Source organism: Neofelis nebulosa, chromosome 1, assembly GCF_028018385.1.
Source record: "Neofelis nebulosa isolate mNeoNeb1 chromosome 1, mNeoNeb1.pri, whole genome shotgun sequence".
Classification (NCBI taxonomy): domain Eukaryota; kingdom Metazoa; phylum Chordata; class Mammalia; order Carnivora; family Felidae; genus Neofelis; species Neofelis nebulosa.
The window spans coordinates 189,196,397-189,208,403 of NC_080782.1; the positions used below are offsets into that span (position 1 = coordinate 189,196,397).

Sequence of the window (12,007 nt, forward strand, 5' to 3'; positions counted from 1 at the left end):
TTTGCTTCCTTTCTTAAGATTAGAGACTGTGGGATAAAAATGTCATTTAACTCGTTAAAATCAGTAGGTCATCAGGAGGCTTACATTCTGAATATTAAAAAAATAAGTGTGGCTATTTCCTATTAAACATATCATTTAGTTTGGTCTTATGAGTATATATTAGAAAATTCAGACAAAAAATTAAGAACGATAGCATATACATTCATTTGAGAATAGTTTAATGCACTTCATTTTCTTTTGACTCCTGCTTTAACATTTACATATGAATGCAAAACTGGATTCTACTTAGAAGTTAACTTGAAAAAATATTTTAAATATGTCATTTAAATTTTTCCAAGTCATGCCAGCCTGTAAGTATTTCAAAGTCTAAGTAATAGTTCTAGCACAAATATTATTGTCTCTCTGCTCATTTACTGTTATGGGAAATCAGTCCCACATTGATTCATCTATTTATGTTAATCTCCAGTCAATGTAGATTTTCCATGTATGCAAAAAAAACCCAAATCTGGAAACAGTAATCACTTTGCCATGGCTATTTTCTCCTCCCCTTTACTGACTGTATTATTGATGAATTCCAATAAAAATCTACGTAAATGCACTTTGCTTCTGTCACTATTTCTGCTGAAAATGGAATCAATGCAGAAGGTGCAGTCTTTTATGATCCCAAATCTCCCTCAGATGCTAGAATGACTCTACAGGACTGAAAGAACTAGGGAGATCACCCCCTCATTTTCTCTTTTTTACACATCTTTGGTTTTGAATCTGAGCATGTCCAATTGCATCCTCAGTGTTTCTCCTTCGAAAAATAAGTCCATCAGCCCCTCAGTCTATCTTAGCCAGTTGTTCATCTGATGAGCCTCCCTTCTTCTTTTCTCTGCTTTTGCAACACAGAAAATTCCTCCTCTGACCCCTCATCCATTCATCAAATAAAGCCAAGTGTAAGTGGGGTGCCTGGGTGGCTCAGTCAGTTTAGCATGTGACTTCAGCTCAGGTCATGATCTCTCAGTTCATGAGTTCAAGACCCGAGTCAGGCTCTGTGCTGACAGCTTGGAGCCTGGAGCCTGCTTTGGATTCTGTGTCTCCCTCTCTCTCTGCCCCTCTCCTGCTCACACTGTCTCTCTCAAAAAAATAAATAAACATTAAAAAATAAAAAAGTCAACTGCAAATGGCTCATTAAACTCAGATCACCCAAACAGCATAGTTATATAAAATAAAAAGCAAGTGCTCGCTTCAGCAACCCATATGCTAAAGTTGAAACAACATAGAGAAGATTAGCATAGCCCCTGCACAAGATGACATGAAAATCTGTAAAGCATTTCATACAAAATATTAAAAATAGTTGAAAAATAAAACATTGATTTATTTTTTATTAAAAAACTCATCTACGGCTTCATGTCTTATCACAACCTGACAAGAACTTGGATATTATCACTCCTGAACTTACATCAAGAAAATAAGTTGAATAACTTGAAATTCAGTGACTTTCTTGGACTCATCAGGAATTTGTGATTCCCATGGCAAATTACCACTCCAAATTCTGGAGAGATTGCCAGATCTAGAGAATTACATCAGAGATACGCTTACCTAGAGCAGAAGCTACTGGAGTCAACAACTGGTAGGACAACTTAAATGGTAACTTTGGTGAATTGCTGAAGGCTGAGGGTTGATTAGCATGAGATGGGGAGACTGCTGGCAGCTACAGTATTAGATGGGCCTCCATAATTTTGTGGGTTTCACCCTCAGGAACCCACTAAATTTTAATAGTGAAGAGACAAGAAAGATCTCATATTCCTGGCATGGCAGAGAAATGTAACCATTTTGAAATACATCTAGATAATTCTACCAAACAAAGGCCTACACTGCTGGGAAAAAGACTTTATTGGAGCCTTATCCCACCTGGAGGGAGGACAGTTTTACAACTGCAGGTTTCCTTAGCCAAACTGTTTCAAATAAGGCAAGAGGAAGCGGAAAGCTAGGAAACATTTGGAAGATCAAGCCAGGAACAAAGTTCTACTAAAACACTGAGGTTTAATAATAAGATCACAAATTGTTACCCATTACCTACAATTTACCATCACATCAACAAGGCTCCAGAATAATAACATTGAATTATAATTCAATATATAATTGTGGCTAAAAGAGCCACAGGCACAAGCTGTATTTAAGGAGTTTTTAGAAATACCCAAAAATATCAAGGGAGACAAAAAAAAAAAAAAGGACACTAGAGAAATCTGAAACTTAACAGCTATTACTATAGCAAATATTAAACATGGCCCAACTTCTTGCCAGATTAACATGAATCTCACATCAAAATCATTTTGGTTACTCTTTCTTAATTCATATGTCCAGTTTTCAACAATAGTTATAAGGCATGTTAAAAAGGTAAGAAAAAATACAGTTTGAGAAGACAAAACAAGTAGCAAACCAGACTCAGCTATGACACAGAGATTGCATCACCCGATAGGAAAATTAAAATCACTATGACTTAGTATGGTAGAATTGATATCAGTAAAAGTAGACAGCAAGCAGGGCAGATGGCTACTATAAGTAGAGAGATGGTAACTCCAAAAAAGAACTAAAATGAAACACAATAAACCAAAAATGCTTTCACACAAATAAAAAAAATGTCTTTGATGGGCTTATTAGCAGACTTGAAATGGCCATGGTAAGAATCAATGAGCTTGAAAATATGTCCATACAAACACCCCATCTGAAATGCAACAAGAAAAGAGAATGTAAAGCAAAAGAGTGTATTCAAGAACCATGAAATAATTTCTCAAGATATAGCATACATAATTGGCATATCAAAAGGAGAAGAAAGACAAAATGTTGCTGAAGAAATATTTGAATAATGATGTCAGAGAACATTCCAAAATGAATGGCAGATTCAAACTATAGATTCAAGAAGCTCAGAGAACACTAAGCAGGATAGATATCCAAAGAAATATACATAGACACACTTCATATTCAAACTGCAGAAAACAATGGATATGAAGAAAATCTTAAACCCGATTTAAAAAATAGCATTCCTTAAAGAGGAAATGGATAAGAATTGTGATAGACTTTTTATTAGAAACCATACTGCAAGGACAGAATGAAAACTGCAATATTTAAATATAGAATTAAAAACAAACAACCCCCCCCAACAACCCACCAACTTAAAATTCTTTTTATACCTAAATTATTTTTAAAGTGAAAGGGAAATAAAGACTTTTTCAGACAACCAGAATCTAAAGGAATTCATCACCACCAGACCTATCCTCCAGTAAATGTTAACAGTTCTTTAGGGAGAAGGAAGAATACATAGGTCAGAAACACAGATCCATATAAGATAAGGAAGATTGTCACAAAAGAGGTAAATGAAGACAAAATTAAAGCTGTTATTTTTCCTATTTTTATTGTAATAGATAACTTTTCAAATAATGGTAAAAATATATTAGGTGATTGTAATGTATAATGAAATTAATGATGGCAATCTTCTAAGGAGTGGAGGGAGGAATTGAGAATACTCTATTACAAGGTATCTTCATTACTCATGAAATGGTATAGTGTTATTTGAAAGTGGACATTGGTTAGTTGTAAATATATATTGAATATTCTCGGACAACCACTAATATATACATACCTGTATATATATACATGTATATATATATATGTATATATATATATATATATATATACATACACACACACACGTGTATATATATATATATATATATATATATACTACACACATGTGTATATATATACATATATATATATATGTATATATATATATACATTCTCAGACAACCACCAATATATACTATATACTATATACTATATATATGTTAGTGGTTGTCCGAGAATGTGTGTGTGTGTGTGTGTGTGTGTGTGTGTATATATATATATATATATATATATATATATATATATGTATATATATACATATATATATATATATAAAGAAGTATAGTTGATATTCCAAGATCAGAGGTTAAAATGGAAATCAAATACTGCCAGTCATCTGACTTTGTTCTTTCACAAAGTTATTTTGACTATTCTAGTTCTTTTGCATTTCCATGTGGGTTTTTTAATCAACCTGTTAACAAAATAAAAAACCAAATAAATAAAACTATGATTTGTAATGCATTGAATCTTTAGGTCATTTTAGGAAAATTGATATCTTAACAATATTAATTGTTTAAATTCTCTCAAGAATGTTTCCTAGTTTTAGTGTACAGGTCCTTGGTTATCTTTCTGTCAGAATCATGTCAAGCATTGAATATTTGCAATGCTATAATAAATGGTATTGTTTTGAATTTCAGTTTCTGATTGTTGATAGTATAAAAAATTTATGATTGCTTTTATATATTGATATTGTGATCTGTAGCCTTGCTAAACTGAATTACAATTCTAGTAGAATGTTTTTGTATGATTTTAGCTGTGGGATTTTTATAGATGCCCTTTTTCAGCTTGGATTGTTGAGTAAGTTTCCTTCTATTCTTAGATTGCTGACAATTTTTTTTAAGTTTATTTATTTAGTTTTGGAGAGAGAATGTGAAGAGGGGAGGAGCAGAGAGAGATGGAGAGAGAATCCCAAGCAGGCTCCGTTCTATCAGCACAAGAGCCCAAAGCATGGCTCAAACTCACAGTGAGATCATTACCTGAGCCAAAATCAAGTAGGGCGCTTAACCATTGAGCCATCCAGGCACTCCAATAATTTTTTTTTAATGTGGCGTTGGATTTTCTCCAGTCCTTGTCTCACATCTATCAGGATGATCATGTGGGTTTGTTCTTTATTCTATTAATAAAATATAAAATAATGATCAGAGCAGAGGCTGGTGTGAGTTAGATGGAGCACTTGGGCACAAACTTTGAGATTACTCTTGGGTCATGAAAGATTTGGTACTTCTTCAAAATCACCATGCTTAGCTCTGCACTCAGCTCACTCTAGTCCCAGACTGACACTGATTGATTTTCAAATGTCACATGAACATATCATTGCTGGAGTAATTCCAAATTGGCTGTGAATTTAGTCTTTTTAAAAATATTTTGTTGTATTTATGTTGTTAATATTACAACATAGAGATTATGAAAGTGGACATAGAGATTATGGGGTCTATATTTCTAAGAGATATTGATCTGTGGTTTTATTTTTGTGTAATATCTGAGCCTGATCTGATCAGCCTATGATCACATAGTGAATTGGGAAGTGTTTACTCATGTCTGTTGTGGTAGAGTTTGTGAAGAATTGTTTTGTTTTCTTTAAATTGTTGGTGGTATTAACCAGTATGGCTATTTGAGTCTGGGCTTTCCCTTGTGAGAAGTCTCATATTCATGAATTATATTTCCTCATTGGTCATAGGTCTATTAATATTTTATATTTTTTCTTCATGAAGTTTTGGTAAATTTTGTCTTATGAGCATTCCCCCATTTTATATAGTTTGTATAATTTGTTGCCATAAAGTTGTTTAGGGGATTTCACTATAGTTCTTTTACTTTCTGTACTATCAATAGTGATGTTCTTCCAGGCTTCACTTTTGTAATTTGTGTCTTCTCTTTTATTTTTTGGTCACACTAGCTAAAAGTTTTTGAATATTGCTTATATTTTGGTTTTGTTGATTACCTCTGTTGTTCTTTTCTACATTAATGATTTCTACCCTAATTTTTATATTCCCCCTCTACTTGATTGGCTTTGGATTCCCCTTCTTTTCTTAGTTTATTAAGCTGGGGACTTACGCAATTAATATCAGACCATTCTTCTTATTTAATATGTGTCTGTATATGTGTATGTTTGAAGATACACATTTCAGGTAAAGACTTTTATAGCTACATTCCATAAATTTGGATATGTTTGTTTTTCTTTTATTTAGCTCAAAAAATTTTCTGATTTCTCCTGTGATTTCTTATTTGTTCAACATGTTTGTTGATCCCAACATTAATGGATTTCCCATATTGATTTGTTGTTAATTTCTAAATTCCTTTCATTTTTAAAACATCTTAAATGATTTCAGTTCTTTTAAACATATTGCAGGTGAACACATGGTCTATTTTGGATAACGTAGATGCATTGCGAAAAATCCTATGCATTGTGTTATTGTTGGGGAGAAGGTAGCTATGATTTCAGTTAGGTCAGATTAATGGAGCTTGAGTAATAATTTTTTCAGTAGCATAAATTGAGTAAGATGTATTCAGATCTCCAACTATGAATGTTTATCTGTTTCTTGCTTAAATTTTGTTTTTGCTTCATATATTTTGCGGCTTATTGTTAGACATGATAGATTAATACTTGTTTTACCATCTTGATTTGTTGACATGTGCCAGGTGATTATAAAGTGTCCCTGTTTTCCTCTAACACTCCTTTTTTAAAAAAAAGTCCTTTTGTTTTTTTCCTTCACTTGATACATTAATTGATATGTCTTCTAATTGAGTCTTTTTAAAAAATGTTTGTTTATTTATTGAGAGAATGAGTGAGAGTGGAGGAGGGGCAGAAAGAGAGGGAGAGAGAATCCCAAACAGGTTCCAAGCTGTCAGTGCAGAGTCCGACGTATGACTTGATCTCATGAACCATGAGATCATGACCTAAGAGTCAGACGCTTAACCGACTAGGCCACCCAGGTGCCCCTAAATGACTAATTCTTAAATATGGTTTCCTTTAGATCTTTGAATATATATAGCTACACTGAAGGCTTTTTCTGCTAAGACCAGCATTGTGGTCCTTTCATGGAAGTTTCTATTGACTGCTTTCTCATGAGTCATGCTTTCTTACTTCTTTGCATATTTTATAATTGTGGGTTGAAAAACACATTTTCAGTATTATATTCTAGCAACTCTGAACACAGATTCACCATGTCAGAGGTTGTCATTTTTGTTTTTTCTTGTTTAGTGGTTTGCCTGGCCTAATTTTGTGGTATATACCTATACCAAAGTATGCAACCTTGAACTCACACTCACTCAGTCTGTCTCTCTCTCTCTCTCTCTCTCTCTCTCTCTCTCTTTCTTTCTTTCTTTATGTTTTTTGGTGTTTTTCATTTGTTTGGTCTGTTTTGTTTTTCTCATTGTATTTTTAAGGCTAGAATCCTAAGAGTTGTACCTGGATTATCATGCTTGGAGGTAACCAAATAGTTGGTCAGCAGTTGGTCTGAAACACCTTCAGTCAATAAGTCTTCCACTTTTTCCTAATGGGCAGGTATATGGCTTGGGGAATGAATTCAAATTGTGGCAAATTAAAACTATGTCCAAGCTTTTACTCTCTGTCAGGCCTTCTCATGTCACCTCTGTTCATGTGTAAGTCCTCACAATGAGCCATAAACGTGTGCATAAGTATGTCTTGATTAGAATAAGGAAAGCATTACTTCCTATCAAGATCAATGAATGATTGATCATTCATTGATCATTCATTGATCTTGATAATTCATAACATTTTACTGCTTCATGTAACCTTCATTTTATGTGATGGTGATTTAACACTAGCATAAATTTTCAGTTACTAAAAACATATATGTTCTCATAACACCATGTGCTGCTTTCTAGCACTTATCAAAGTTGTAAAGTAGTACTTACAAAAGTCTGTTTTTGTTTTATTTTGCCCACTAGACTGTAAGCTGAATGAGAGCAGGAACCATATCTGTTCTTGCTCTCTATTTTACTTTCAGATGCCTCGCTAAAATCCCCACATCAAATAGTATTTCTAGGCATTCCAGTCCAGATCGTAACTCAGAGCACCCACGAGTCTGTGTGAGGGTCCTCTTTGGCCAATGGTGTCTACTCCACAAAGGTGGAAAACCTAATATGCTACGGAAGGAAAGTTCCCTCCTAGAAATAGCTCTCAATCAACATATGACAGGATTAGTGGGTAGATTTGTAAGCTGCTCTGCTACTTGGTGGTCTGCTTCTGAAAACTGTGTTCTTGGTATTGATAGCAGAATTCACAGCTGGATTAAACTCCAGTTTTCCAGAGAAGGAAGTTGTTAGAACACTGCCTTTCGGTTGGCTACTGTTTTTCCTTTTATCTCAGTTCTCCTCTTTTGTACTGACATTTTCTGGGATCACATTCCAAAGAGATTACTTGTATTGGAATCGTTGTCTCAAGACTAATTCTGAGGGAATTCAAATTACATCAGAGCAATTTTTAGGGTGAGCAAACAGAAAAACTTGATAGAATGAAATTTGTCATCATAACCTGTTTCTTGCCCAAGTATTTTAATTTGTGATAAAACCATTAATTATACAAATGAAAATTTTGTGAGCTAGCAAATATTCTTGATTAATTGTGCACTAATAGAGTGTTACATAGTAACTTAGTCATCTTTCTATTAACCAGTCCATCTATCCAGTGACCCATTCATCCAGTGACTCATTCATCTATCCATCCTTCCAGTAATGTTTTCTTTAACAACTAATGTGGGCTAATATATACATTTTCTTAATCGACCACAATGACTTGCTGCTACCTGAAAACCAGTAATTTGCTGATTATATAATAGACAAGCCAGTTTTATTTCAGGCTACAAATAAATAATTATTTTATTTTCATTTTAATATAAATTTGTTCTATAAATGTGCATTGTATTTTTCAGCATATTCTATTACAGTATGACCCTCTTAAGAATTATCGTGGATTGTAAAAAGTATGCTGAAAAACTTAGCTCTTAAAAGCATGTTAAAGGTCTTGTATGAACCCTTAATTATAATTCTTTGTAAGTCAAAAGTGTCTGATTCATCTAATAATTTAAAAGAGGTCAGGGTACCTGGGTGGCTCCGTCCATTAGGCATTCAACTCTTGATTTTGGCTCAGGTCACGATCCTGTGGTTCAGGAGATAGAGCCCCGCATGGGGTTCTGCGTTGATGGCACAGAGCCTGCTTGGGACTGTCTCTCTCTCTCTCTCTGCCCTTTCCCCTGCTTGTTCTCTCTCTCTCAATAAATAAATAAACCCTAAAAGTTAAAAAATATAAAATAGGTCAGAAAAAATATTAAAAAGCGAACTGTTGCCTGGAGAATATCTGAACTCTTTCCTAAAGTAGTCTTGCCTTTGATGGAAAGTGAGTGTCCTCTTGATGAACTGATACTTTATGAATCACATTCTTACTCTACCAGTTTCAGTGATGCAGAGATGTTTCCATGCTGTTATATCAAATTTACTACTTTGACATATATGGTAGTTATATAATACACAGACTTTATTGCTAACAAATGGATGCATGAGTTAGGATGAATTTTGCCCACAATAAATTCAAAGATTGTTACCGCTAAAGTAAAATGTATTAACCCCATGTCAAACTTTTTAAGTGTCTTCATAACATTCATTTCATTGCACAGCGGATTATTCTTTTTAAGTATTTACTAGTTGGCTTTATGAAATAGGTAACATTAAACATATTTAATGTTTATATACTAAAAAGGTACATAGAGCATTTATAATAGCACTGAGGGCACCTTCCAAATATGTTTTCAGAAGTATCAAACATTCTTTCTTGCTTTGCGGTTGTAAGGTTGTAAATTAAGATAGTTAATTCAAGAAGTGCTTTAAAATGTTACATCTATGTATATGTGAATCACTATAGATCAGTAATATGATGAATATTGTTATTCCTTATGTTTTTATAAAGACACTTAAAATGCCAGAAGTCAGGTGTGAAAAGAAAGGAGTTAGACTGATTTTCCATTAAACCTAATAGCTAAGTTTTTGTTTGTATTTTGTTTGTAATAAGAGAATGTTAACCCAAACTCTCAGAATAATTGAATTAAACATAAATGATCTGGGATACTTGAATTGTGGGAAATATGTTTATAAAGTAAAATTATGAGAATACGTTTCTTATATTCAGGATTTAGTGAAATGCCACCTATACAAGGGTAGATTTATCAGGCCACTAGGAGATACTTCTCATGTTTGAAAAATATGATCTTCTAGCAATTTACATTTGCATTTTAAATTATTTTTTCCTATACATATGTGTCAATAACAAAATAAGGCCTGTCTACCAGAATGTCATACTTTTTGCAAGCTATAGCTTATATCTTCCAAAAGATTATTTACCAAGTAAGAAAACCGGCAGGAACAGATGTACAGAGATTTTCTGTGGTCTGTCGGAAGTTCTGCTTTCTTCCTCAAAGAGGAAGAGATCATATAAAAGCCAGGGGAGGCAAGACTCAGATGGGAATATAGGAAGCATCTGTTACTTACAAGTAAATGGATCTGGACTGTCTCAGAATGTGCGGAGGGAGCTAAAAGAGTGACAAGTAATGGTTTCGGCATCCCAAATGTCAGTGTTTGATGTGAAGTAGAATAGGAAGTTATTTCTTAAGACGTGAAAGAGGAAACCAAAAATGAAAACAATTTTGGTGGCTTTCTATTTAATCCAGTGGGTGAGAGAGACACAGAGCAAGAGAGGAAGAGAAATCTTCTCCAGGATAATAAGCACTAAAGCATAAAGTAGCTGTCTAGCTGACCATCCCTTCTGAATGCTGTCTCCTGAAATGTGTCTACTAATGATTAAAATAGTGCACCCTACCTACCCAGTGAAAGTATCATGAAAATGATCTAGGGAATGTGAAAGTAAAAATGGATAAACATTATGATCCCTAAAAGTGACCCTTCTGTGTTTTTTTTTTACATTATCAATGTCTTTAATAACTCTGTAAGTAAGGAATAATTATGCTGATTTATAGATGAGGAAACTAAAACTCAGGTGCTTTAAATTACTTTCCCAGAGTGAGCTGTATTTTAAGAAATTCCGTCTACCTCCAGAATTCCTGCCTTTACACTCCTCTACCTTCTTTCTGTCTTTGGTGGGGGACATCAGTTATTTACCACTTATACTTTTCTGTTAAAGAAAATTTAAAAATTGTATATATTTAAAATTTTTAAATATCATAGAATAAATACATGTGTATCTTACTGTGTGCAATTTTAACATGATTTAGTAAAATATCAGATGCTAAGGGCCCTAGGTGGATTGTCTGTTTTGAAAAATAGGCATGCATAGCACATGGCCTCAAACAGGTTTTAAAATGCAGATTCAAAGCCAGGCAAGTATTTGTTGATGGCCACATGTTTCAAGGAGGAAGTTTGTAAGATGATATATGGTTCATAGGTATTCTTTTGTGATCCAGAGAGAACTAAATTGGGTATCCACAGCTTCTGCATGGATAACTGAGATCCCTTTCCAATGACACTTTGGGGAAAAGGCTAAGATGACCTTCCTCAGCAGTAAAATATAGTAATTCTATAACACATGGCTCTCCAACCACACCATTTCAAGAGGAATCTGGGTTTTTTTTTCTTAAGTTTATTTATTTATTTTGAAAGAGACAGAGACAGCATGAGTGGGGGTGGGGAACAGAGAGAGGGGGAAACAGAGAATCCCAAGCAGACTCCACACTGCCAGTGCAGAGCTCGACAGGGGCTTGATCCCATGAACTGTGAGATCATGACATGAGCCAAAACCAAGAGTCGGATGCTTAATCAACTGAGCCACTCAGGTGACCCATTTCAAGACGAATCTTAAGGGATAGCTGGTAGACAAACAGATATCAAACAGATATCACTGAAATATCATTCAAAAGGATAAACCAGGAGTAGACTCTTACTCTTGGAAAAACTAAGATAGAACCTTAGTAAGGGAGTATATGTTTCTCTCTGGGGGAAAAGAAACAGAACTGGAGTCTGGTTGGCAGCAATGAAAGGAAGCAAAGGCAATCTGCCCAAGCTTTGTTACATTAGCAAACCCCAGGGCAGGATCCAAAACCAGAAACCATATTCTTACCAATAATGGGTGAAACTGAATTATAATGCAAAAATTGAATTTTGAATTGTCAGAGTGCAGACTGGTTTTTAGAAATGCCTTAAAAGTTACTTCAAGTCCTGTCCATTTTGTTAATTTGCCTCATTCTCCCCATGTGCATGTGAAATAGGCATTTTAGAAGTAAGGAATGTAGTAGCGATCTCTACTGTAGGAATGGTTTCTAATGTAATTTGAGTGGCACCTCTCTTAAGCCATATATCCTAGTTTTGAATGTCT

At 34.2% G+C, this 12,007-nt stretch overlaps 1 non-coding gene across 1 annotated transcript; it reads left to right on the forward strand.

The window, feature by feature from the left end:
* Nucleotides 1–1,221: 1,221 nt before the first annotated feature.
* LOC131489609 (U6 spliceosomal RNA) lies at nucleotides 1,222–1,327 on the forward strand. The gene has a single exon (XR_009250665.1). It is a non-coding gene; the product is annotated as a U6 spliceosomal RNA (small nuclear RNA).
* The last annotated feature ends 10,680 nt before the right edge of the window (nucleotides 1,328–12,007 follow it).